Source organism: Sus scrofa, chromosome 1 (assembly GCF_000003025.6).
Source record: "Sus scrofa isolate TJ Tabasco breed Duroc chromosome 1, Sscrofa11.1, whole genome shotgun sequence".
Lineage (NCBI taxonomy): Eukaryota > Metazoa > Chordata > Mammalia > Artiodactyla > Suidae > Sus > Sus scrofa.
Window position 1 is genome coordinate 176705645 of NC_010443.5, and position 25286 is coordinate 176730930.

At 34.6% G+C, this 25286-nt stretch overlaps 1 long non-coding RNA gene across 2 annotated transcripts in view; it reads left to right on the forward strand.

Moving 5' to 3' along the window:
• The window catches only part of LOC110262096, a 54726-nt gene continuing 30677 nt past the window's right edge, over positions 1238 to 25286 (forward strand). For both annotated transcript variants that reach the window (XR_002346646.1, XR_002346650.1), the window contains exon 1: positions 1238 to 1347. This is a non-coding gene — a long non-coding RNA (uncharacterized LOC110262096). The remainder of the gene's footprint in view (positions 1348 to 25286) is intronic.

The window sequence follows — 25286 nt, forward strand, 5'->3', positions numbered from 1 at the left end:
ATTATAATGTCTTAAACCATCATTCCAGCTTTCAGGTCCACTCTCACAGCTATTTACTTTGGGTCCTATTGCAACAATTTCTGAGTGAAAATTTCTAAAGTATGTGGCAGTTAACTCTTTGTCTTCTTCTCTGTAAATAGCTGCCCTTCACTGTTCTTTGTTCTGCTCTGTCAATCATTAGATCCTCTCACTAATTCCCATCCTCAAGAAATTATGCTGAGATCTCTTGCTTTTGTCTGCTATTCTGTTCTCTTTGTGTTTGTAGATTAATAACCTTAAAAGAAATTATCCTTTTGCTCTTCCTGTTATGATTTTTTGCAGAAACAGAGATATGACCATGAATTTAAATTTATTAAGATTAAATGGAAATCTAAATGATATTTCAGAAACCCTCATTAAAAAAAATATGTAGATTCTGCTAGGAAGTGGTAGCTATAGATGAGAAGAAGGGAGAGGAACATCTGAACTGTTTAATCTTAATTAATGGATAATTGTAAGAGATGACTTCTAGTGAGACCAATGATTGATACTCAAGGAACATGTTCCACAGCTTTTAAGAAGAGTTATAGTATTAGTATTATAACAAAAAAATCATCTTTTCAGTGTTAAATAAAAATAAATACTACATGGAGTTCCCGTCGTGGCGCAGTGGTTAACGAATCCGACTAGGAACCATGAGGTTGCGGGTTCGATCCCTGCCCTTGCTCAGTGGGTTAACGATCCGGCGTTGCCGTGAGCTGTGGTGTAGGTTGCAGACGCGGCTCGGATCCCGCGTTGCTGTGGCTCTGGTGTAGGCCGGTGGCTACAGCTCCGATTCAACCCCTAGCCTGGGAACCTCCATATGCCGCGGGAGCGGCCCAAGAAATAGCAACAATAACAACAACAACAACAACAACAACAACAACAACAACAAAAATACTACAGCACTTTATTAACTTTAGAAATAAGATAAAAATATCTGGAAATACAATAAAATGTCACCTATTATGAACAGGCATCTTGTGTACTAATAGCAATCTCCATGTTTGTTTTACCTGTTCTGTATGCATCATATTTTAAAAGAATAGTGAATCAACTTTTGAAAATAATATTACAAAAAATTTTTCTGTTCTCATGAAATATCAAAAGATCTGGCAAATTACTGTTAATGGTTAGCTGAATCTGAGAACTACTTGCCCCTTCAGTTTGAACAAAGGCTTTCTTATTTGTTCTTTCCTCACCACGGATGAGTTGATACTAGCAAGTTGAAAGGAGCTACCCCAGAGCTGAGGACAATGAGACTATAAGAAACAATGTCTTGGTTCATAGGACTGTGATGGAAAATAATGTCTCTGCCTTGATGCTTGGGTAAGGAGAGGGGAAGGGCAAGAAACTTTTATCTGAATATTTAATGAAAATTAACTAAATTATAAATTCAATTTACTGAGTTTACCTAAAGTCTAAGATTCACATTTCTTTTAATTGGCAGAAATAGGACCTCATGATCAAAGGTGAGTTTGGTCCTAGACAAATTAAGAAAGTTACATCTTTTCCCCTTGGATTTGTATTATAAATTTTATACTCACTATGATTATATATAATTATAACCATATTACCCTAATATTGCTTCATTTATAAACATTTTTCAAAGTAGCACTGTTTGTTATCCTTTTATTTATTGTAGTCTTTATTTTTCAAATTAGTTTGCTCACATGGATCCAAATTCATATTCTGAAATCCTATTTGGAAAAAAAAAAGCCAATATGCACACACAACAGGATTCTAGTAAATATGCATTTCCCCAAGAGAGGAAATAAATGTTAGGACAAAGAGTACTGTTTTGGTGGTTTTATAACCGAGATCTGGTAGGTTACAAGTAGAGTAGGCAAGTTATTTTAAGTGTATTCATGCCTCTCTATCCCATACATAGATTTTATAGTGACTATTGCAACATTTATGAATGTATTGTGATGAATACAGGTTTATAATTAGGTGAAGTCATTTTAATATAATAAAAATGATAAAATGATAAAGATATGATATAAATTATTTTTATGAATTTTTATTATACTTGATTTAAAATGTTCTGTCAATTTCTGCTACAGCAAAGTGATCCAGTTATATATATATATATATAAATATATATATATATATATATATACATTGTTTTTCTCACATTATCCTCCATCATGTTCCGTCACAAGTGATTAGGTACAGTTCCCTGTGCCATACAGCAGGATCTCATTGCTTATCCACTCCAAATGCAATAGTTTGCTTCTATTAACCCCAACCTACAAGTCCATACCACTCCCTCTCCTTCCCCCTTGGTAACCACAAGTCTGTTCTCCCAAGTACATGAGTTTATTTTCCGTAGAAAGGTTCATTTTTGCCATATATAAGATTCCAGACATAGGTGATAGCATATGGTATTTGTCTTTCTCTTTCTGACTTACTTCACTTAGTAGGAGAGTCTCTGGTCCCATCCATGTTGCTGCAAATGGCATTATTTTGTTCTTTTTATGGCTGAGTAGTATTCCATTGCGTATACATACCACCTCTTCCTACTCCACTCAACTGTCAATGGACATTTGGGTTGTTTCCATGTCTTGGCTATTGTGACCTGTGTTGCAGTACATAGAGGGGGACATGTATCTTTTTCAAGGAAAGTTATTTTTCTGGATATATGCCCAGGAATTGGATTGCTGGGTCATATGGTAGTTCTATGTTTAGTTTTCTGAAGTACCTCCGTACTTTTGGTACCAATATACATTCCCACCAACAGTGTAGGGAGTACCCTTTTCTCCACACCCTCTCCAGCATTTATTTGTAAATGACTTACTAATGAGGGCTATTCTGACTCGTGTGAGGTGGTACCTCATTGTAGTTTTGATTTGCATTTCTCTAACAATTAGTGATTTGAGCTTTTTTTTTTTTTTTTTTTGCTTTTTTAGGGTCACACCTGCGGCATACAGAGTTTCCCAAGCTAGGGGTCAAATTGGAGCTACAGCTGCCAGCCTATGCCACAGCTGCAGCAATGCCAGATCCAGGCCATGTCTGCAATCTACACAATAGCTCACAGCAATGCCAGATTGTTAACCCACTGAGCGAGGCCCAGGATCGAACCCACAACTTTATGGTTCCTAGTCAGATTTGTTTCCACTGCACCATGACAGGAGCTCCAGTTGAGCATTTTTTTTCATGTGCCTGTTGGCCATCTGTATGTGTTCTTTGGAGAAATGTCAGTTCAGGAAATCAATAAAATAGAGTGTCAAAACACAATAGAAAAAAATTAATAATTATTTTTATTTTGAATGAATCCGTAAAAGTTTACAGCAAGACTAATTCCAGAAATTAATTATTTCAGAGTTTTGTTGCTGAAGATAGTGAGGTTACTTGACATTAGAATTCAAGATATAACTAATGTTTATTATTGAATTATACTTACAGAGAGAGACACAGATATTGATATGCATTGATATATAAATTGGCTTATTCAATATCCCATCCTAGAATGGAGACCCTGTTAGTGAAAAAACTAAAAAAATTACATTTCCTCAATACCATTTTGTAGTTATGGTCCTGATCTGCAAATTAGGTGCATCTATGTGAGATTTTTATATAGAACTGAGTCCAGATGAGGGAAAAGATAGAGTATAGGACAAGCTTCTGAATGAGGTGGTGATGTTTTGGAGGCAGAAGCTATAGCAATGGCTTCTTTTCCAGCAATTAGCTTCCCATTCATCAGCTTTTGAAACTTCCTCAATTGTGAAGAAGAAAACGTGGTTGTTGTTGCTGGAGAGTGATTCTTGGGAGCTTAGTTTAAAACCTTCTCCTCCAGGTCTTTAAATGACAGTACAGACAACTAATTTTCCATACTACATATATTTTGATAAACTAACTAGACTGATTCTAGTTGATTTTGTTAATTTGTTGATGTGTTAAAAATTCAAAAGTACTATTTTATTTTGATATCTATACCCCATTGTTTGACTCTTCGGGATAGGCCCATTTTATTCCAAATTTCTTTCATGAGAAAATGACTTGAGGCTTTATATAAAGGCACAATAAAGTAACATTTTTCATCTCATAAACAAAAAGAAGTGAAATATTGGGTATATTATTTCAGTCCCTCAAAGGAAATTTGACTATATTTGATGGCTATTTTACTTTTTTTTCCTCGTGAAAATATTGCCAAAGTGTGAGAAATTAGAATTTTTAAAATAGTATATGTGTTCTCCATAGAGATTTACAACTAAGTTTTAGGTATAGTGAATAATAATATTAAAGATCATCCTTAAAGTTCTAGGATTAATACTGAGTACTATCCTCTGATTATAACTGAGAATTCATAGTCATGACCATAGGTGGATAAAAGATCCAAACAAAAATTATTTACTTTAAAAAAATTTAATATGCTTGGAAACAAGAAGCCTGTTATGTAAAAACCATTTCCAACTTTTATTAAATAAAATCAAAGAGAAAAGAAACTAAAGAATACACAAAATGTTGTGATATATGGAAATATGAAATTATCATAAAAAACAGTTTTATATGAAATGGTTTGGGTAACTTCATCTGGTAAGAAAAAAAGAGTTATAAACGCTGATTTTATAGACATGCCATCATATATTATAAATATTATTGATTTGGTTAACATGGTAGACATATTCTAGGATAGCTTTCATGATCCCCACTTTCCTGGCATTTGCACCTACATTTTAGGATAATCCTCTACTCTGGAGTGTGGGTAGCACTCAGTCTGATGGTCTGCATGTAACTAAATACTTCAAATAAAGACATGAATAAGGTAAAAACTTCTTCCCCAGTCAAGTGTCAGTTCAATTGCAGTCCAGGCTGACACATTTGACTTCAACCTTGCAGACAAACCAACTAAACAAGGACCCAGAAACAACAAATATTTGTTGTTTTAAACCATGGTTTATGGTTATATTGCTGCACATCAACAGATAACTAATAGTTATTTTAATGTAATTTAACCATATTGTAACCATAGCACTGAACATTTTTTTGTATTCTAATTAGATGAAGAAATAAACATGGCATACCAACCATATAAGTAATGAATAAAAATTATTTGTATTCTTTGGTTCCCTGGAGGCCTAGTGGTTAAGGATTTGGCATTGTCGCTGCTGTGGCTCAGGTCTGATCCCTGGCCTAGAAACTAACACATACTGTGGGTGGACCCAAAAAACAATAATTATTTGCATTCCATAATACTTAAGAATATTATTGTTGTAAACTACTGCTTCTAACCAATAGAATATTATATTCAAAAATGATTTGTTAGAAAGTTAATTATATAACAATAGTGGTTTCTAAGATGCAGTTTCTTATAGATCATCTCCTGAAGAGAAATTCCATTTGGCCAATAATGTTCAATAAATATGTATTAAATATGCATTTACTCCTGAATGCCTTTCATTGTTTGTTTGTTAGTAGTATGTATGACACAGAGTCACAGTTCTTGTGTGAGTTCATCAAATTTTAAAAATGTGGTGTTTATTCACATAAAGCTGTTAAATATTTCATAATAAAATTATTATAAAAATATTAATTATACAACAAGAAAGTAATAACATAGTGCTCCATAAACAAATCACCTATCCTCAGCAATTATCAACTCATGACTTGTTCACTGCCCAGCCAGATCTATTTTTCTTAGACCTCATACAACTCCACCTGTAAATATTTCAAAATATAGTTCTAAATTCCAAAAAAATAAGATAATTTTAACTTATACCTACCAAAATTAATAAATTCATCAAATATCCTACTAGTTTCCAAATGTTTCACAAATGTCATTTTATTTATCATTTATCCATTTCCATCTAGCTCAAGATGAAGCATGCAGAAACTTCCTTTAATCTGTTATTTCTCCCATCTCTTTCTTTTTTTTTTCCTGCAAATGTTTTGATGAAGAAACTCAGTTTTTGTTCAATATCTTTTCACAGTATGGATTCTGTTGATTACATCCCTGTGGTGTTATTCAATAGATTTTCCTGTCTCTATATTTTCTATAAATTGGCGTTTGGGCAAGATTACTCCACAGGCAGTGTTTGTGTTCTGTCAAATAGCAGATGATGTCAGTTGAATCTACTTTGTGTTTTTTAATTGAATAAACTGAAAGAATATAATTAGTATCAGTTATTTGAAAGTTTTCAAAATTTGGGAATGGAGGGATGAGTTATTTTCCATCTTTAATTGTCAAAGAAACCTAGCAAATGCTACATTTTCAGAGGAACTACCATTCCTTTAAGCATAGTAGCATGAGACAAACAGTATCTTGCATTTATGTAAACTAATCTTAATTTGTAGATTCAAACAAAATTACAATCAGAAAATCTCTTTTCAAGTGTATAGAAATTATGTAGTATTTTTTTTCAGATTGCTCAATGCATTATAAAGGTAACTATAGGATTTTTCAGAGATGCACAAGTGAGAATAGTTTCATTCAAACTAGATTTTTAATGCCAGTTTTCATTAGCAGAACTCCAAAGGAGTAAATATTTATGCAAAAATGTGAATGCCTCTTCAAGTTTTGTTTATAATTACCTTTCGTAACTAAAACCACAAATATAGAAGGTAGTAAATGCATCAGTATTATAGAGTTTCTAAAATGCTGGACAAATGGTGGACTGTTTTTAATAATATATATTTCCTTTAAAAGTACTCCTTGTGCTTGCTAAGTGGTTTAATGTATGCAATGGAGCATGATGGATTTGCTAGTAGTACTCACTATTGTTCAATTTGAAAAGGAGAATACATAACAGATTGCTTCCTTAGAATGCTACTGTGAACACATTTTAAATGAAAAACAGATTTCCACTGAGATTTCCATAAAAGAGTTTCACAGAAAACAAAAATTTTCAATAAAACAGGGAAAACAATATTTGTTCTATAAGTTTTGTGCCTTAAAATATAAGAAAAATTTTGAGCTTTTATTATAATTATAACATTTTACAGTGTATTATCCACAACTATACATCTCTTTTGTCCATCTGTAAATGTTAGAGAATTTAAGAGTTACTGCACTGCTCTCCAGATGCAGTTTAATAGAAAAGAAAAAAACTTGATAAATGTTGTCACTAAGAAACACAGCTGTCTCCCACATAAACACCAAGGAGATAACAAAGACCCAGGCAGGTAGATTAATAAACCAAACTACTACTTGATAAACATATCCTATCATGTACTGCCTTCAGCTTTTGCTAGAAAATTATTCTTAGTACCTCCATGACCTCAACTTAAAATTGCAACCCTACTACCATTCCATGTACCATCAGAATTACTTATTCTGTTTTTTTTTTCTAGAGCACTTAATCACCTTATAATCTACTATATAATTTATCTATTTAATGTCTTTAATCTCCATTTTCTCCCACTACGTCAGCTCATTTGGACAGGGCTTGACACCCATATTCATGAGTTAATTATTTTTACTCTTCATTGTAAGCACCGTGTAAATTCTGTTTTGCTCTCTACTGTATCCCTGCATTTAATTGGTTCTTATTTTGGATGATTTTCAATTAAAAAATTTAATTCAAGTGTCAGTGTTCATATACATTTAGAGAAGGAATTTTGGGAAACATATATCAAAATGTTAACAGTGGTTATCATTATCACATATAATTTTATTTTTCTCTGCATTTTTAGTTTCTTACTTTTTTATTCGAATGTATATTGTATAAAATGTACAGTAAAACAATGAGGTACCTCTACACACCCTCCAGCACATACTTGCCCTTTAGTTCAGCAGTTTTATTCATAGGTGTTTACCAAAAGAAATGGAAACAAATAGTTCTAAAAAACTTAGAAAACAATATCCATAGCAGCCTTATTCATAACAAGCAAAAACTGGAAATAGTCCAGTTTACCACTAATAAGAGAAAAAAATCAGCAAACTATATTATTTCATCCCTACAATAAAATACTACTACTCAGCAATAGAAAGGAAGACACCACTGACACATGCAACTATTTGTGTGTCTACCTATCTGTCTACCTATCTACTGAGCAGGACAAATTATGCATACATATGAGGTGATGATATCCTTTATATCAAGATTTATAACAAAAGAAAAATCAATTATGAAGAATAAAAACAATGGTTGTTTCATGACAAGTCAGGTAAGGTTTTACTGGGAAGGGTAGGAGGGAATTTTCTGATGTTATAAAGTTGTATATCTTGATGGGCTTCTTGATTATACAGGTGTATAAAAATTTTAATGTATACATGTAGCAGATGCACACTTATGATTTGTGCTTTTAATTTTATGCAAATGTTACCTCTAAGGGAAAAAACTGTAAGTGAGGTATTTACCAATAAGTATACTGATGAATTAAGGGAAGGATAGACATATGGTAGACTTTTAAAAAAGCGAAAAGCATAAATTATTAATGATAGAATCTAGGTAGTTGTATTGATAGTCTCAAATCATTTCAATCATGTATTTAAAAATATCACATAATATAATGTTGTGTATAAATGTGAAATTAATTCATAAAAAGAGAAATGTGGGCATTCCCTGGTGGCATAGCAGATTAAGAATCTGGCATTGTCACTGCTGAGGCTAGGGTTGCTGCCATTGTGTGGGTTCCATCTCTAGCCCAGGAAATGATGCATGCCACAGACACAGCCAAAACCAAAAGGAGAGAGGCATAAATGTGAATCCCTCTTTTTTTTTTTTTTGGCTTTTTGGCTTTTTGACTTTTTGGCTTTTTAGGGCCGCTCCCACGGCATGTGGAGGCTCCCAGGCTAGGGGTCTAATCAGAGCTGTAGCTGCCGGCCTAGGCCAGAGCCACAGAAATGCAGGATCTGAGCCACATCTGAGACCTACACCACACCCATGGCAACTGCCAGATCCTTAACCCACTGAGTGAGACCAGGGATCGAACCTGCAACCTCATGGTTCCTAGTCGGATTCATTAACCACGGAGCCAGGACGGGAACTCTGATAGGTTTGTTTTTGTTTTTGTTTTTTGGTCTTTTTGTATCTCTCATTCTTGACCCAAATTAAATGTGTCTAAGTGGGGACAGAATGAGAGACATAAATAGCCCTTGTACTATAGGAAGTGCCATATAGTGGTATTGGAATGGTGGAGGAAAAGGGATCATTGCGGAGGAGGTATAATGTGTAGAGCTATGGCTTTACTTTTTTATTCTTTGACATTAAATTACTTAAGTCAGTATAGCATGTGAGGAAGAATTACAGAACTTAACTCTTACAAATTTAATTTTAAGTAAAATTACTTTCACATATTTTTCTTGTGCTTCGAATCAAATTCTATTTGTCTAAATTATTTGGTGCTTGTTCACCTCGGGCATATGAATATATTTTTACTATTTACTTTCAACTAAGTGCTTAGAATTTGAGAGTTAATTCATTTCTAAATGAATATAAGCTTCTTGTCATTAGTATAGAGTGACTGAAATTGTGGTCTTCTAGGGCATCAAAGTACTGGCTAGTTAGCTTTGAAGAGGACAAATGTTATTTCAAGGGCATTTGATAGTTAATAGCAAGTATGAATTTGGCTTTCATTAACATTACTTATTTCTAGGGTTATTAATTAGTGAAGGGTTCTTTGGATAATAATGTTAACTGACAGTGTCATATTTACAACTGTAATGAGTAAATTAAATAATGTTTACTTTCTATATTAGAATAAAAGAATGTCAGTTTTTTCCTCAGGTGGGGTTTTATTAGTATAAGAAATTTTTAAATGAATCGCTTTAGAGATAATAGAGCCATGTGATATATACTTTTGAATATAATTTTGAAGATGATTAAACAAACAATATCGTATAGTCATTTTTAACAAGTTAGTATTGCATTTGGAATTCAGTTAGGTTGACACTTTTTTTGGTTTTTATATTTACTTTTTTATTTCAGCATGACAGAATCACCTCAGAAATTCTTGGGAAGCAGGACTACTAGTAATCAACTCCCTTAGCTTTTATTTACCTGGAAATGTTTTAATTTTGCCTACATTCTTGATAGATTGTTTGATATAGGATTATACATTTGAGGGGTTCGGTTTTCGTCTTTCTGTTTCAGGACGGAATATATCATCCACTGCCTTCTGGTTAACTTGGTTTCTGATGAGAAATTTGCTGTTAATTTTACTGAGGATTCCTTGTACGTAATAAGCCACTCTTGTTGCTTGCAAGTTTGTCTTTTTGTTCCTAGGTTTTGACAATTTGACTGTAACATGTCTCTTTTACTTTATTCTGCTTGGGAGTTCATGAAATATCTTGGATGTGTAAATTGCTGGCTTTCTGTAAATTTGGGAAGTCTTCAGCCAAACGCTTTACTTCTTCAAAGCCTTTATCTGTTCCTTTCTCTCTCTTTTCTCCTCCTAAAATTCCTATTATGCGTACATATGTTGGTAAGCTTGATTGTGTCCCAAAGTCTTTCAGGATCTTTTCATTTCCTTTCACTTTTTCTTACTGTTTCTGACTAGGTAATTTCAAGTGTTGTATATTCAAGTTTGCTGACTCTTCTGCCTGCTCAAATCTGCTTTCTTGCTCTTCAATGATTTTTTTTTTAATTTTATGATTTTTATTTTTTCCATTATAGTTGATTTACAGTGTTCTGTCAATTTCTGCTATACAGCAAAGTGACCTGGTCATACATAATACATATATATACACACACACACATATATATATGCATGTATATGTTTTTTCTTACATTATCCTCCATCATGTTCCATCACAAGTGACTACATATAGCTCCCTGTGCTAAACAGCAGGATCTCATTGTTTATCCACTCCAAATGCAATAGTTTGCATCTATCAACCCCAAACTCCCAGTCCATCTCACTCCCTCCCCCTCCACCTTGGCAACCACAAGTCTTTTCTCTATGTCCATGAGTTTATTTTTTGTTTTTCCTATGGAAGGGTTCATTTGTGCTTTATATTAGATTCCAGATAAAGTAAAATCATATAGTATTTGTCTTTCTCTTTCTGACTTACTTCACTTAGTATGAGATTCTCTGGTTCCATCCATGTTGCTGCAAATATCATTATTTTGTTCTTTTTTATGGCCAAGTAGTATTCCATTGTGTGTATATACCACTTCTTTTTTTTTTTTTTTTTTTTTTTTTTTTGGTCTTTTGCCTTTTCTAGGGCCACTCCCGTGGCATATGGAGGTTCCCAGGAGAGGGGTCTAATTAGAGCTGTAGCCACTGGCCTATGCCAGAGCCACAGCAACTTGGGATCTGAGCCTCATCTGTGACTTACCCCACAGCTCATGGCAATGCTGGATCCCCAACCCACTGAGCAAGGCCAGGGATCGAACCCACAACCTCATTGTTCCTAGTCAGATTCATTAACCACTGCACCACAATGGGAACTCCAATATACCACATCTTCTTAATCCAATCATTTGTCGATGGACATTTAGGTTGTTTCCACGTCTTGGCTATTGTGAATAGTGCTGCAGTGCATATACGGGTGCATGTATCTTTTTCACTGAACGTTTTGTCTGGATATATGCCCAGAAGTGGGATTTCTGGGTCATATGGTAGTTTTATATTTTCTTTTCTGGGTACCTCCATACTGTTTTCCTGGTGGTTATAATAATACACTTTCCCACCAACAGTGTAGGAAGGTACGCTTTCCTCCACACCCTCTCCAGCATTTGTTATTTGTGGACTTGTTAATTCAGGTCATTCTGACCAGTGTGAGGTGGTACCTCAAAATGGTTTAAAGACTTAAATGTAAGACAAGACACCATAACACCCCTAGAAGAGAACATGAGCAAAACTTTCTCTGACATCAACCATACAAATGTTTTGTTAGGTCAGTCTCCCAAGGCAATAGAAATAAAAGCAAAAATAAAACAATGGGAACTAATCAAACTGACAAGTGTTACACAGCAAAGGAAATCATAAAAAAAAAGAGAGAGTCAACCTATGGAATGAGAGAAAATAGTTTCAAATGATGCAACTGACAAGAGCTTAATCTCTAAAATGTACAAACAACATATACAACTCAGCAAAAAAATCAACAACCCAACTGAAAAATGGGAAAAAGATGGAGTTCCCGTCATGGCTCAGTGGTTAATGAATCTGACTAGAATTCATGAGGACACAGGTTTGATCTCTGGCCTTGCTCAGTGAGTTAAGTATCCCGAGTTGCCATTAGCTGTGGTGTAGGTTGCAGACAATGCTTGGATCCTGCGTTGCTGTGGCTGTGGTGTAGGCTGGCAGCCGCAGCTCTGATTGGATCCTTAGCCTGGGAACTTACATATGCCACAGGTGCGGCCCTAAAAAAAAAAAGGAAGATGGGCAAAAGATATGAATAGACATTTCTCCAAAGAAGAGACACTGATGGCCAATAAGCACATAAAAAAATGCTCAACATCTCTAATTATTAGAAACTTTTTACTTTCATTACTAACAAAAAGAAATGTATGACTTCTGAAGTCCACATGCTGTTTGGCAGAGGAAAGAAGTGATGGAGTAACTCACTCTTCCCTCAGAACCTCCAAGTATAGTGAGGGCAACATTCTAGCTGGACATTTCATTATACAGTTAAGGTTGCTTTAGTTGATACCTAATCCAACCACTTTCTACCTTGCTTTCTTTTACTATAAAGGGTGAATAACTAAACACTAGCCTCTTGTTAGTAGACCATGTGATTGTTCTGGATAAAAGCATTTTTATTTTTTGAAAGGGGCTTCTGGAGAAGCTGTTTTTTGCTCACGTGGAGGGGTGTTTCAGTGATCTATTGCTATCTCAGAAAATAACCCAAAACATGTTGGCTTGAAACAGGGATCTATAAACTATAACCCTAGGACCTGTTATAGTTTATTGGAGCATAGCATATTTTTAAACATTAAACTTTAAAAATCAAACTGTTACATCATCTTTAAATGTAGTCAATGCAATCCTAATACAATAGCCATTTTCTATTATATTTATTATCATCTATGTTTAAAAATCATGGAAAAGTACTTTTTAATAATTTGAATTTAACACGATTTTCTTTTTATACTTGAATATGTATTTCAACTTCATTTCCCCATAGCACTTTATTTAAATATATATTTTATGCCTGAATGTCTTTTAACTGTTTATTACATACCTCTGCCATAAATTTTGAAAAAAAATTTCTTGTGACCATATGACTCTAGGAGTCACAAACATTTTTGTGGATTATTTTAGCATTGTGGTTATAAATAAATAATGATCCAAACAACATAGGCATATTAAATTATTTTTTAAAATATTTATTAAACATAAAAGTAGTGTTATTTGAAATGCATGCTCTAATAAAATGAATGAGACTGTTACAATTTTCCCAAATATTTTATTATGTTGATATTATATTGCTGATTGCTAGTACAAATTATAAAAAATTTCTCAAGAGTTGTAATTGGGCAAAAGAGATTACAAGTATAGTTTCAGTGGAAATTCACAAATCATCTGATTCTATAATGATGGGCAAATTTGCAGAGCTTTCTATTAACTAGGCTGTTTTATGCTCTGTAGGGGTCAACAGTAAAAATTATAGAAGACTAAATACAATCTAAGCAATTCCCATTCATGACAATGAAAAAAAGACTTTTATATGGTAAAGAATATAAATCTTCAAGTCAAATTCTCACATGAACAGTGTTACTGAATTCCTCATTAATTAATGAGTTAGAAAAATCTTTGATAGGTGTTCATTTTAAATTTGAAAGTCATGAATTTATGTTTTAAAAATTATAATGGAGCGAATGAGGCAACATTCATTAATTCTACTTATTTTTATAGATTTAAGACTGAGGGAGTTCCTGTCATGGTTCAGCAATAACGAATCCAGCTAGTATATAGGAGGATGCAGATTTGATCTGCAGGTTAAGGATCTGGCATTGCCGTGAGCTCTGGTGTAGGTTGAGGTTGCAGACACACCTCCCATCTGGTGTTGCTGTGGTGATGGCACAGGGCGGCACCTGCAGCTCGGATTTGACCCCTATCCTGGGAACTTCCATGCGCCATGGTTAAGGCCCTAAAAAGCCAAAAAAAAAAAAAAAAAAAAAAAAAAAACTGAGAAAAACTCATTAACATTAAAAAAGTTATCTTTTAACAGTTTTACTTGGAGTTCCCATTGTGGCTCAGTGGTAGCGAATCCGACTAGGAACCACGAGGTTGCGGGGTTCCATCCCTGACCTTGGAGAAATGTCTATTCAGGTCTTTTGGCCATTTTTCAATTGGGTTATTGTCTTTTTTGCTGTTGAATTGTATAAGTTGTTTGTATATTTTAGAGATTAAGTCCTTGTCAGTTGCATCATTTGAAACTATTTTCTCCCATTCTGTAAGTTGTCTTTTTGTTTTCTTTTTGGTTTCATTTGCTGTGCAAAAGCTTGTCAGTTTGATTAGGCCCCATTGCTTTATTTTTGCTTTTATTTCTGTTGCTTTGGGAGACTGACCTGAGAGAATATTCATAAGGTTGATGTCAGAGAACGTTTTGGCTATGTTCTCTTCCAGGAGTTTGATGGTGTCTTGTCTTACATTTAAGTCCTTAAGCCATTTTGAATTTATTTTTGTTCATGGTGTGAGGGTGTGTTCTAGTTTCATTGATTTGCATGCAGCTGTCCAGGTTTCCCAGCAACACTTACTGAAAAGACTGTCTTTTCCCCATTTAATGTCCTTGCCTCCTTTGTCAAAGATTAATTAACCATAGGTGTCTGGGTTTATTTCTGGGTTCTCCATTCTGTTCCATTGGCTTGTATGTCTGTTTGGTACCAGTACCACATTGTCTTGATGACTGTGGCTTTGTAAAAGTTATGTGTCTGAGAGAGTTATGCCTCCTGCTTGGCTTTTATTCCCCAGAATTGCTCTTTTGTGGTTACATATAAATTTTTGGATTGTTTGTTCTAGTTCTGTGAAAAATATGGAGGTACCTTAGAAAACTATACATGGAACCAACATATGACCCAGTAATCTCACTCTTAGGCATATATCCAGACAAAATTTTCCTTGAAAATGACACATGAACCTGCATGTTCATTGCAGCACTGTTCATAATAGCCAGGAAATGGAAACAACCCAAATGTCCATTGACAGATGATTGGATTAGGGAGATGTGGTAAATGTACACAATGGAATACTACTCAGCCATAAAAGGGACAAAATAATGCCATTTGCAGCAACATGGATGGAACTAGAGACTCTCATACTGAGTGAAGTCAGAAAGAGACAGACAAATAACATATGGTATCACTTATACCTGGAATCTAACATACAGCACAAATGAACCTTTCTAGAGAAAGGAAAATCATAGACTTGGAGAATAGACTTGTGGTTGCTAATGGGGAGGGGGAGGGAGTGGAATGGATGGGGTGCTCAGGGTTAATAGATGCAGACTATTGCCTTTAGACTGGATTAGCAATGAGATCCTGCTGTGTAGCACAGAGAACTATGTCTGGTCACTTATGATGGAGCATGGTAAGGTGAGAATAAAGAATGTATGCATGTATGTGTAACTGGGTCACCATACTGTACAGCATAAAATTGACAGAACAGGAGTTCCCGTCGTGGCTAAGTACTTAACAACCCAACTAGAAACCATGAGGTTGCGGGTTCAATCCCTGGCCTCCTTGCTCGGTGGGTTAAGGATCCAGCGTTGCTGTGAGCTGTGGTGTAGGTTGCAGATGCGGCTTGGATCCTGTGTTGCTGTGGCTGTGGTGTGGGCCAGTGCTTCAGCTCCCATTCAACCCCTGGCCTGGGAACCTCCATATGCCTTGGGTGCGGCCCTAATAAAGACAAAAAAAAAAAAAAAAAAAAAATTGACAGAACACTGCAAATGAGCTATAATGGAAAAAAAATCATTTCATAAAAAATTTGTTACTATTTTATAAAGAATTTTAAAATAATATATAGCATTTTTACTTAATTCTACCTTTTATTTGGTTGAATTTGAAAGAATGACTTTAGAAGATGTGGTATTTTTGGGGACTGAAAATTTGCTAACATGCAGGGGTTAGTGAAGTTTCTTTCCATGATGCCTGCTCTCATAAGGAAGTGACTTGTGTGGTAATCAAGAAGGTCTTAGAATTACTACAAGTATATGTGAGGACCTTTTGCAACAAAACTGCTTATAACTTGGAAAAAAAAACCAAAAAAACAAAAAACACCCCTTAGTGTATAGATGACTGGAACACAAAACTGACTCATTTTAAACTGTCTTCACTTCTGCTGTCTTAGGCAGAGAGACAATTGACAATATTTTTCATCTATTTAAGTGCTTAATAAATGTTTGCTTGTTTGAATTGAATTTTATCTAGATAATATCTCAGTATTGTATTCTCATAATTACTTTATCCAAGATAATTAGCCCTTTCCAATTCTAGTCTCAATTCCTTAACCTCTGTAGACATGTCACTTATTCCCTGAGTTAGCATTCTGTTTTGTTTGTTTGATAGTTCTTTAAAGCATTTCTGTTGTTCACTATGTATATCTCACACTTTGTCTTACATGCTTTCAATGTGTCATATTCTAGCTGATTTTCATCACTTTGCTAATGCTTTCCACATTCTGAAAATCTGCTGTTTCATAAATCAAATTTTATGCAGCTTCAATTCTTTTATTTATTTGCTTCATTGTTATTCCAATTGTTTTGCAGCAAAATTCAACCTTTTTAAAAAATCATGATTGATATTTTCCTATATTTGCATATGACTACACAAGTTCTTTTTAAATAATTATTTGCATTTCCTATAGAAGTTCTGTTTATGGGCTGAGATTTTTCTGCATTCCTTTCTCTATTAAAAGAAAAATATTGTAAGAGTTCTCTTATGTAGCAGCAGGTTAAAGATCCAGTGCTGTCACTGCAGTGGCCTGGGTCAATGCTGTGGTGCAGTTTCTAACTCTGGCCCAGGAACGTCCACATGCGTGGTCACAGATAAAAAAAATATTGTAGATATTTCTTTGGGTTCCATAATTTGATTTTTTTTCACCTTGCTAATGCTAGCTTGCAATTATAGTGCTGATCATTGGGAATTAGATATAGTAAAACATTGTGTACCTGTGGGAAGAAATCAGTATGCATTATTTTGTTGCAATATCAAAATAACTATAAAATTTATATCATGATATCCACCTTTCCTTTGAAATTGAGGTTTATATATTTGAAGTAAATTTCACAAGCCATTCTTTTAGTTAGAAATGGAAGACCTTAGTTTTTTGTTTGTTTGTTTTGCCATTTCTTGGGCCACTCCCATGGCATATGGAGGTTCCCAGGCTAGGAGTCTAATCAGAGCTGCAGCCACCGGCCTATACCAGAGCCACAGCAAGGCGGGATCCAAGCCACGTCTGCAACCTACACCACAGCTCACGGCAATGCCGGATCCTAAATCCAGTCCGCAACCTCATGGTTTCTAGTCGGATTCATTAACCAGTGAACTCCTGGAAGACCTTAGTTTTTAATCCTGATTCTTTAACTCCATAGTTTGAATTTTTCATCCATTCATTCATGCAATTCATATTATCAATTAATAACTGACCGTATCCATTTTGTTCAGATACTAATGATGCTTTCTGATAAAAGGAACTCACCTACAGAAAGAGTTTTCTCTTCTAGAGAACAGACCTGCAAGACAAGTGACATGGCCCATCCACTGCTTCCTTCAGTGCTTATGTGTAGAATTATATCTTAACAGTTGTCTTAATTTGAGATAAGGGCCGCAGTTTATCTATTTGTTATGTAAGTTTTCTGACACTTATCATGGGTATTTTGATGAGAAATTGAGGGAGGAAATCACAAGTAGGGGGACTCAGCTAAGGACTTCTGGAAGCCCTGGAGTGTGTTCACTGATGCAAATATAATATTCAGACATCAAAGAAACCTTTGAAGCCAGCATTTTCTCACCCAGATATTAATTTAAGAAATCCTTGCTTTTCCTTCCTTTTTCTTGGAGTATTTGGTTTCAGATAAATATATTTTCTTACTCAATATATATGTATACAAATCTAAAACATAAAAAGAAAAACAAATTATATTCTGATTTTTTAATGACAGAATCATATACACTTTCAAAAAATAAATTATTTAATAGAAAAATTGCATCAACATGAAAAGCATAATTCAAATAAAAAGTAGCATGTCACCTTTCTAATAATCTTGAAATTTTTAAAAAGTTGACTTAATTTAAACCTGAAAATTTATTCACAGATTTTAACATCTGTCTGGATAATAGGTGTTATAGATTCAAAACTCTAAGCCTGGTAACTAAATAGTCATGTTATCAAAAATGCAGTCTACTTTTCAAATAATAAGAAAAAATATTTTTTTGTTCTCAGATAATTTTTATGGTTGCTGTTTTCCTAGCAAACTGTTCTTCCTGGGCTTTCTAACTCCTATCCTTTCAGCCATCAACAAGGTTACTTTCCCTAATATCTCCCTTTCTACTTGACTGATACCAATACACTTAGCTACTTTCCATTGCTTCACGGGTACAACTACCCATTTTCAACTTCCTCAGGGTTTTATTTCATTCCTAAAAATCTGATAATACTACTCAAGGTCTAGATCCATCCCTGTTTTTACAAATGGCAGTATTTCATTCTTTTTTATGCCTAGAGGCTATCATACAAAGTGAAGTTAAACAGTGAAAAACAAACATCATATGATAGATATCACAAACATGGAATCTAAAAATGGATACAGATGAATTTATTGCAGAACAGAAACAGATTTACAGACTTTGAAAACAAACCATAGTTACCAAAGTGGACAGGTGGAGGAGGGGGAGGGATGGACTGGAGGTTTAGGATTGGCATATGTACACTGTGGTATATGGAATGACTGGCCAACAGCCACTTGCTGTATAGCACAGGGAACTCTACACAATATTCTGTGACAGTCTATATGGGAAAAGAATCTGAAAAGAATGGATATATGAATCACTTTGTTGTACAGCAGAAATTATAACATTGTAAATCACCTATACTTCAATAAAATTTTTAAAAATGGAAAAAAAAACCCCTCTGCTCCATGTTCCCCCCACTCTTCTATTCTAGATCAGATCCATCTTTTGTTTTGCTCCTACTTTCATTTCTTTCCATGAAATGCTGTTCTCCTGTCTTTTCCTATCTCATTCTTAACAGACTCAACTTCTTTCTTTTGCATGAAATCTTGCCTGAAAATACAGATACTAAGTATCCTGTGGTTTTCAAAACACTGAATAATTTACACAAAAGGATAAGTGCTTATTTAATTAGTTATCCTTCTGTATGGTTTATGCTGAAATTTCAAATTTTCAGTTGTTCTAACTACAGTCTTTGCTCCTACAGAAGCTTTCCATAATGACAGAAGAGGTACATTATGAGAACTTATATTAGAAAGAGATAGGAGGAAGGAATTTGACCACGTTACTGTTCTCCATCTTGGTTTGGATGAGTTTTCTGATTTGATTTTGCTACAGAGCACATATAGATAAGTTACCTCTTAAAATCATGACAGGTCAGCAATCAGCCAGCATAATAGTCCCCATGGCCACCAATTCTGTCAAATATAAACTTGACTAAGCAGAGCAATCACTTTTTCTTGAAATATTTGAGCTTTCTCTTAATAAAGCTCATCCTTGCTTTTGTTTAGAATTCAGCATTTACAGAGAGTTACCATTGTGGCTCAGCAGTAATGAACCAGACTAGTATCTGTGAGTACGCAGGTTTGATTCCTGGCCTTGGTCAGTGGATTAAGGATCTGGCTTTGTAGTGAGCTGCAGTGTATGTTGCAGATGAAGCTCAGATCCCAGGTTGCTATGGCTGTGGTGTAGGCCAGAAGTTACAGCTCTGAATCAACCCCTAGCCTGGGAACTTCTTTATGCCATGGATGAGGCCCTAAAAATACAAAAAAAAAAAAACAAAAAACAAATTTACAGAGACTCTTCTCCCTTATGTTTAAGTTGATAAAGTGTGTATTTCAAAAATATAAAAGTAGTTCCCGTCGTGGTGCAGCAGAAACGAATCCAACTAGGAACCATGAGGTTGCAGGTTTGAGACCTGGCCTTGCTCAGTGGGTTAAGGATCCAATGTTGCTGTGAGCTGTGGTGTAGGTCACAGACACAGCTGGGATCTGGCATTGCTGTGGCTCTGGCATCGGCCACCAGCTGTAGCTCTGATTGGACCCCTAGCCTGGGAACCTCCACATGCTCTGAGTTCAGTCCTGAAAAGACAAAAGGCAAAAAATGTATATATATGTATATAAAAGCTTGACCAAGAGTCTATGCATATCAAAGATTTTGTTTTCTTAATTATCGAGGGAACTATATGAATTCAAATTAAAATTTGGCATATGGGAGTTCCCATCATGGCACAGTGGTTAGTGAATCTGATTAGAAACCATGAGGTTGTGGGTTTGATCCCTGGCCTTGCTCAGTGGGTTGACAATCTATCCGGCGTTGCCATGAGCTATGGTGTAGGTTGCAGATGGAGCTCAGATCCTGCGTTGCTGGGGCTCTGGCCTAGGCCGGTGGCTACAGCTCTGATTCGATCCCTAGCCTGGGAACCTCCATATGCCACGGGAGCGGCCCTAGAAAAGGCAAAAACACACCCACACATACACAAAAATTGGCATATATGTCACATATACATTATATGTATATGCATATATATTCTCTACTGGACATATGTTTGTATTATATATAATAAGCTTTTGTATTGCCAAAAAATTTCTCCAACCTCAGAATATGAAATATACTAGTCAAAAACAATATATGTCAATTACACTTCAATTTTAAACAAAAATGAAAGATGCACATTCTTAGTCACATAATCATAAGAAAGGTCTGCAATACACCACCTAATTCTCCATTATTGGAAGACCAGGCCATGGTTTTTGCCCATTTTCTAACAGAGCAAATTGACTCTTTAGCCTTTTAATAGTTTCTGAGCTATTTTTTGATAGTTATTAAATACCTATCAAGTTCTAATATCAACAGGTACTGAATTTGAAAAGATTTTTAAAAAGAGAGAGAAGGAGACAAAGTTCTGATTTATAAACAACTCACTGCAGATATAGCAGGGTGACATATAAAATGAGACACAAGGCAATATGACAGGTGAAAGATTAAGGTTTAATTATTCAACTTTGCATTGAGGTTGTTATTTTAAAACATTGTTTTAAAAATAGATTTACTGAAGTTTAAAAAAAATGCATGAATCTTTTTCAAGAAAAACATCAAGCATCATGTAACAAAAGTAGAGAAGGCAGAACTCAGACAGCTGATGTTGCAGAAAACCTGCAAGGAGACAAAACAAATATGAAATCTACTTTTCACTATACTTCAAGTGACTTAATAGTTCAGGTTCCCTCAGACTTATGATAGCTTTCCTCAAGTCCTCTTCCTTTAGAGTATAAATCTGGTGTCCATTTGATGTTTCTGGATTCTGCACTTGTTTTTGTACCTTTTACTGACTTTCACTAGAGCATGTTTGTGGATCTCTTAGAGCCTTGGCACCATTTCTTCCAATTTCTTGTGTTTTTTTCATCATCCATTTTCCTTCATTATTGCTTTCACAAAATTACTATCCTTTAAAATATGTTTACTGTTCTTTGGAGGAAAAAGTAAAGGTATGCTTATTCTAGGACTTTGCCCTAATCTATGCAAAATTCTTGATAGGATTTTTTTTTTTCCAGAAGAGCAATCAGTAAATTTTAAACATTTTATCTTTTTAGGGCCCAGAAGTTTCTAGTTTGCCTTCTCAACATCTTCAAGTCAGAAATGAAAAAAAAAAAAAAAAAAAAAAAAGAAAGACAGAAAAAAAGAAAAGAAAAGAAAATGGAGAATAGCTACAGGTTTTTGTGTCTTTTGCTCTGTGTAAAATTCATACAAGTTTCTAATATTGTCTTTTCCCTTTTATTTTTCTTCTTAGGGAACCTGCGGCATATGGAAGTTTCCAGACTAGGGTTCGAATTGAAGCTGCAGTTGCTAGGCTATGCCGCAGCCACAGCAATGCCAGATCCAAGCTACATTTGCTGCCTACAGAGCAACTCACAGCAATGCCAGATCCTCAACCCAATGAGAAGGCTAGGGATCAAAACTTCATTGTCATCTGTACTAGTCATATTCTTAACCTGCTGAGTCCCAATGGGAACTCCTAATATTGTCTTTTTCTTCTGTAATTATATTAATTTGTATTATAGAATCAATTGTCATTTTTTTCAGTTTCTTACTCTTTTTATTTTTCATATAGTTATTATTAAAACAGGAGATTGAAATTAGAAGAGAATTATAGGAAAAAATGAGGTTCGTTTGCAGGTGCAAAGACTTAACCTGAGCTATCTTTGCTGAAAAAATGTTAGAGAAATTTTTTTAGTGCACATAAGAATGGTAAAGAAAATACATTGGATATCACTACTTAAGATTAAAACATTCAGGGCTCTCTCTCCAACTCTCATTTCTATATCCTCTGTATTCTGGTTTTATTCTCTAACCGTATTTTTCCAAAAAAACTAGCATTCACTTTTCTAACTCTAGGATCATATACTCACAAATTTGTAGCTGTTAATAAAAGGCTTCTTTTCTCCCAGATACCACTGAACAAAAATCATGGAAATAAACTTCTTTCTCTGGTTGTAGTTATATGTTTGGATTTTAGACCACTTTGCTTACTCAAATGATCATGTGAGTTTATTCCTTTATTATATATTCTATTAAAGAGGTGAATAGGTTTGTTCTATCTTATTAAAATGTAGTTGATTTACAATGTTGTGCCAAGTTCTGCTGTATAACAAAATGACTCAGTCATATATATATTCTCTTTCTTATATTATCTTCCTATCATGGTCTATCCAAAGATACTAGATATTGTTCCTTACGCTATACAGTAGAACCTCATTGCTTATCCATTCTAAATGTTATATTTGCATCTACTAACCTCAAACCTCTCAGACCATCCCACTCCCTCCCCCTCCCCTTGACAACCACAAGTCTGTTCTCTATGTTTGTAAATATGTGTCTATTTTGTTAGGTTCATTTATGACATATTTAAGATTCTGCATATAAATTATATCATATGGTATTTGTCTTTCTTTTTCTTTTTTAAAATGATTTTTTTTCCATTGTAGCTGGTTTACAGTTTTGTCAATTTTCTACTGCACAGCAAAGTGACCCAGCCACACATACATATATACATTCTCTTTCTCACATTATCCTCCATCACACTCTATCATAAGTGACTAGATACAGATCCCAGTGCTATAGGGCGGGATCTCATTGCTTATTATCCATTCCAAAGGCAATAGTTTGCATAATTATTATCTTAACTCCAAATTCCCAGTCCATCCAACTCCCTCCACCTCCCACTTGGCAACCACAAGTCTTTCTTTTTCTGACTTAATTCATTTAGTATGAGAATCTCTAGTTGCATTGATGTTGCTGCAAATGGGATTATTTGCATTTCATTTGAGTAGTATTCCATTGTGTTCATTTACCTACCTCTTCTTAATCCATTCATCTTTTGATGGACATTTAGGCTGCTTCCATATCTTGGCTATTGTTAATAGTGCTGCTGTGAATATACAGGTGCATATATCTTTTTGAATTGTAGTTTTGCCCAGGAGTGGAATTGCTGGATACATGGTAGTTCTATATTCAGTTTTCTGAGGAACCTCCATAGCATTCTCCTTAGTGTTGGTACCAATATACATTTCCACCAACAGTGAAAGAAGGTTCCCTTTTCAGCACACTCTCTTCAGAAATTTATTTGTAGACTTATTAATGATGGCCATTCTTACCGGTGTGAGGTGGTATCTCACTGTAGTTTTGATTTGCATTTTTCCAATAATTAGTTATAATGAGCATATTTTCATGTGTCAACTGGACATTCATATGTATTCTTTGTATAAATGCCTATTTAGGTATTTTGCCCAGTTTTCAATTGGGTTATTTGTTTTTTCATTTTGAGTATATTTTGGAGGTTAAGCCCTTGTGGGTTGCATCATTTGCAGTTATTGCTGTGATTTCATAGGTTGTCTTTTTTTTTCTCTCTTTTTCTTTTTTATGGTATCTTTGTTGTGCAAAAGCTTGTAAGTTTGATTAGGTCCCATTTGATTATTTCTGTTTTTATTTCTATTTCCTTGGGAGACTGACCTAGGAAAACATTTGTATGCTAGCTGTCAAAGAATGCCTTGCCTATGTTGTCTTCTAGTAGTTTTATGGTGTCACATCTAATGTGTAAGTCTTTAAACCATTTTGAGTTTATCTTTGTGCATGGTGTGAGGGTGTGTTCCAGTTTCATTGATTTACATGCAGCTGTCCAGTTTCCCCAGTACCACTTGCTGAGGAGACTCTCCTTTTGCCATTTTATATTATGCCTTCTTTATCAAAGACTAATTGATCGTAAGTGTCTGTGTTATTTCCGGGATCTCTATTCTATTCCATTGATTCATATGTCTGTTTTTGTACCAATACCATACTCTTTTTCTCTCTGTAGCTTTTTAATATTGACTGAAATCTGGGAGAGTTATACCTCCTGCTTGTTCCTACCATACCCCAGGATTGCTTTGGTAATTCTGGGTCTTTTACTATTATATATAAATTTCAGATTATCTGTTCAAGTTCTGTGAAAAATGTCATGGGTAATTTGAAAGGAATTGCATTAAATCTGTAGATTGCATTGTGTAGTGTCGCCATTTTAACTATATTAATTATCCCAATCCAGAAGCATGAGATATCTTTCCATTTCTTTGAATCCACCTTAATTTCTTGAATAAATGTTTTATAGTTCTCAGCATATAAGTCTTTCACCTCCTTGGTCAGTTTTATTCCTAGGTATTTGAAGTCTGGGGGGGTGCGATCTTAAAAATTAATGTTTTTTTTTGTATTCTTTTTCTAATATTTCATTGTTAGTGTACAGAAATGCAAGTTATTTCTGAGTGTTAATCTTGTATCCTGCCACTTTGCTGAATTCATTGATCAGTTTGAGTAGATTTTGAGTGGAGTCCATAGGGTTTTTATATATAGTATCATGTTACCTGCATATAGTGACAATTGTAATTCTTATCTTCCAATTTGGATACCTATTATTTATTTTCTTTGTCTGATTTCTGGGCTAGGACTTCAAACACTATATTGAATAAAGGGGTGAGAATGGGCATCCTTGTCTTGTTCTAGATTTAGTGGGAAAGATTTTTTTTTCTCTGCTATGTAAAGTTCCATGTTTACTTGGCTGTGGGTTTGTCATAAATGGCTTTTATTATGTTAAGATGTTCCCTCTATACCCACTTTATAAAAGTTTTATCATGAATGGATGTTGGATTTTGTCAGAGGCTTTTTCCACATCTATTGAAA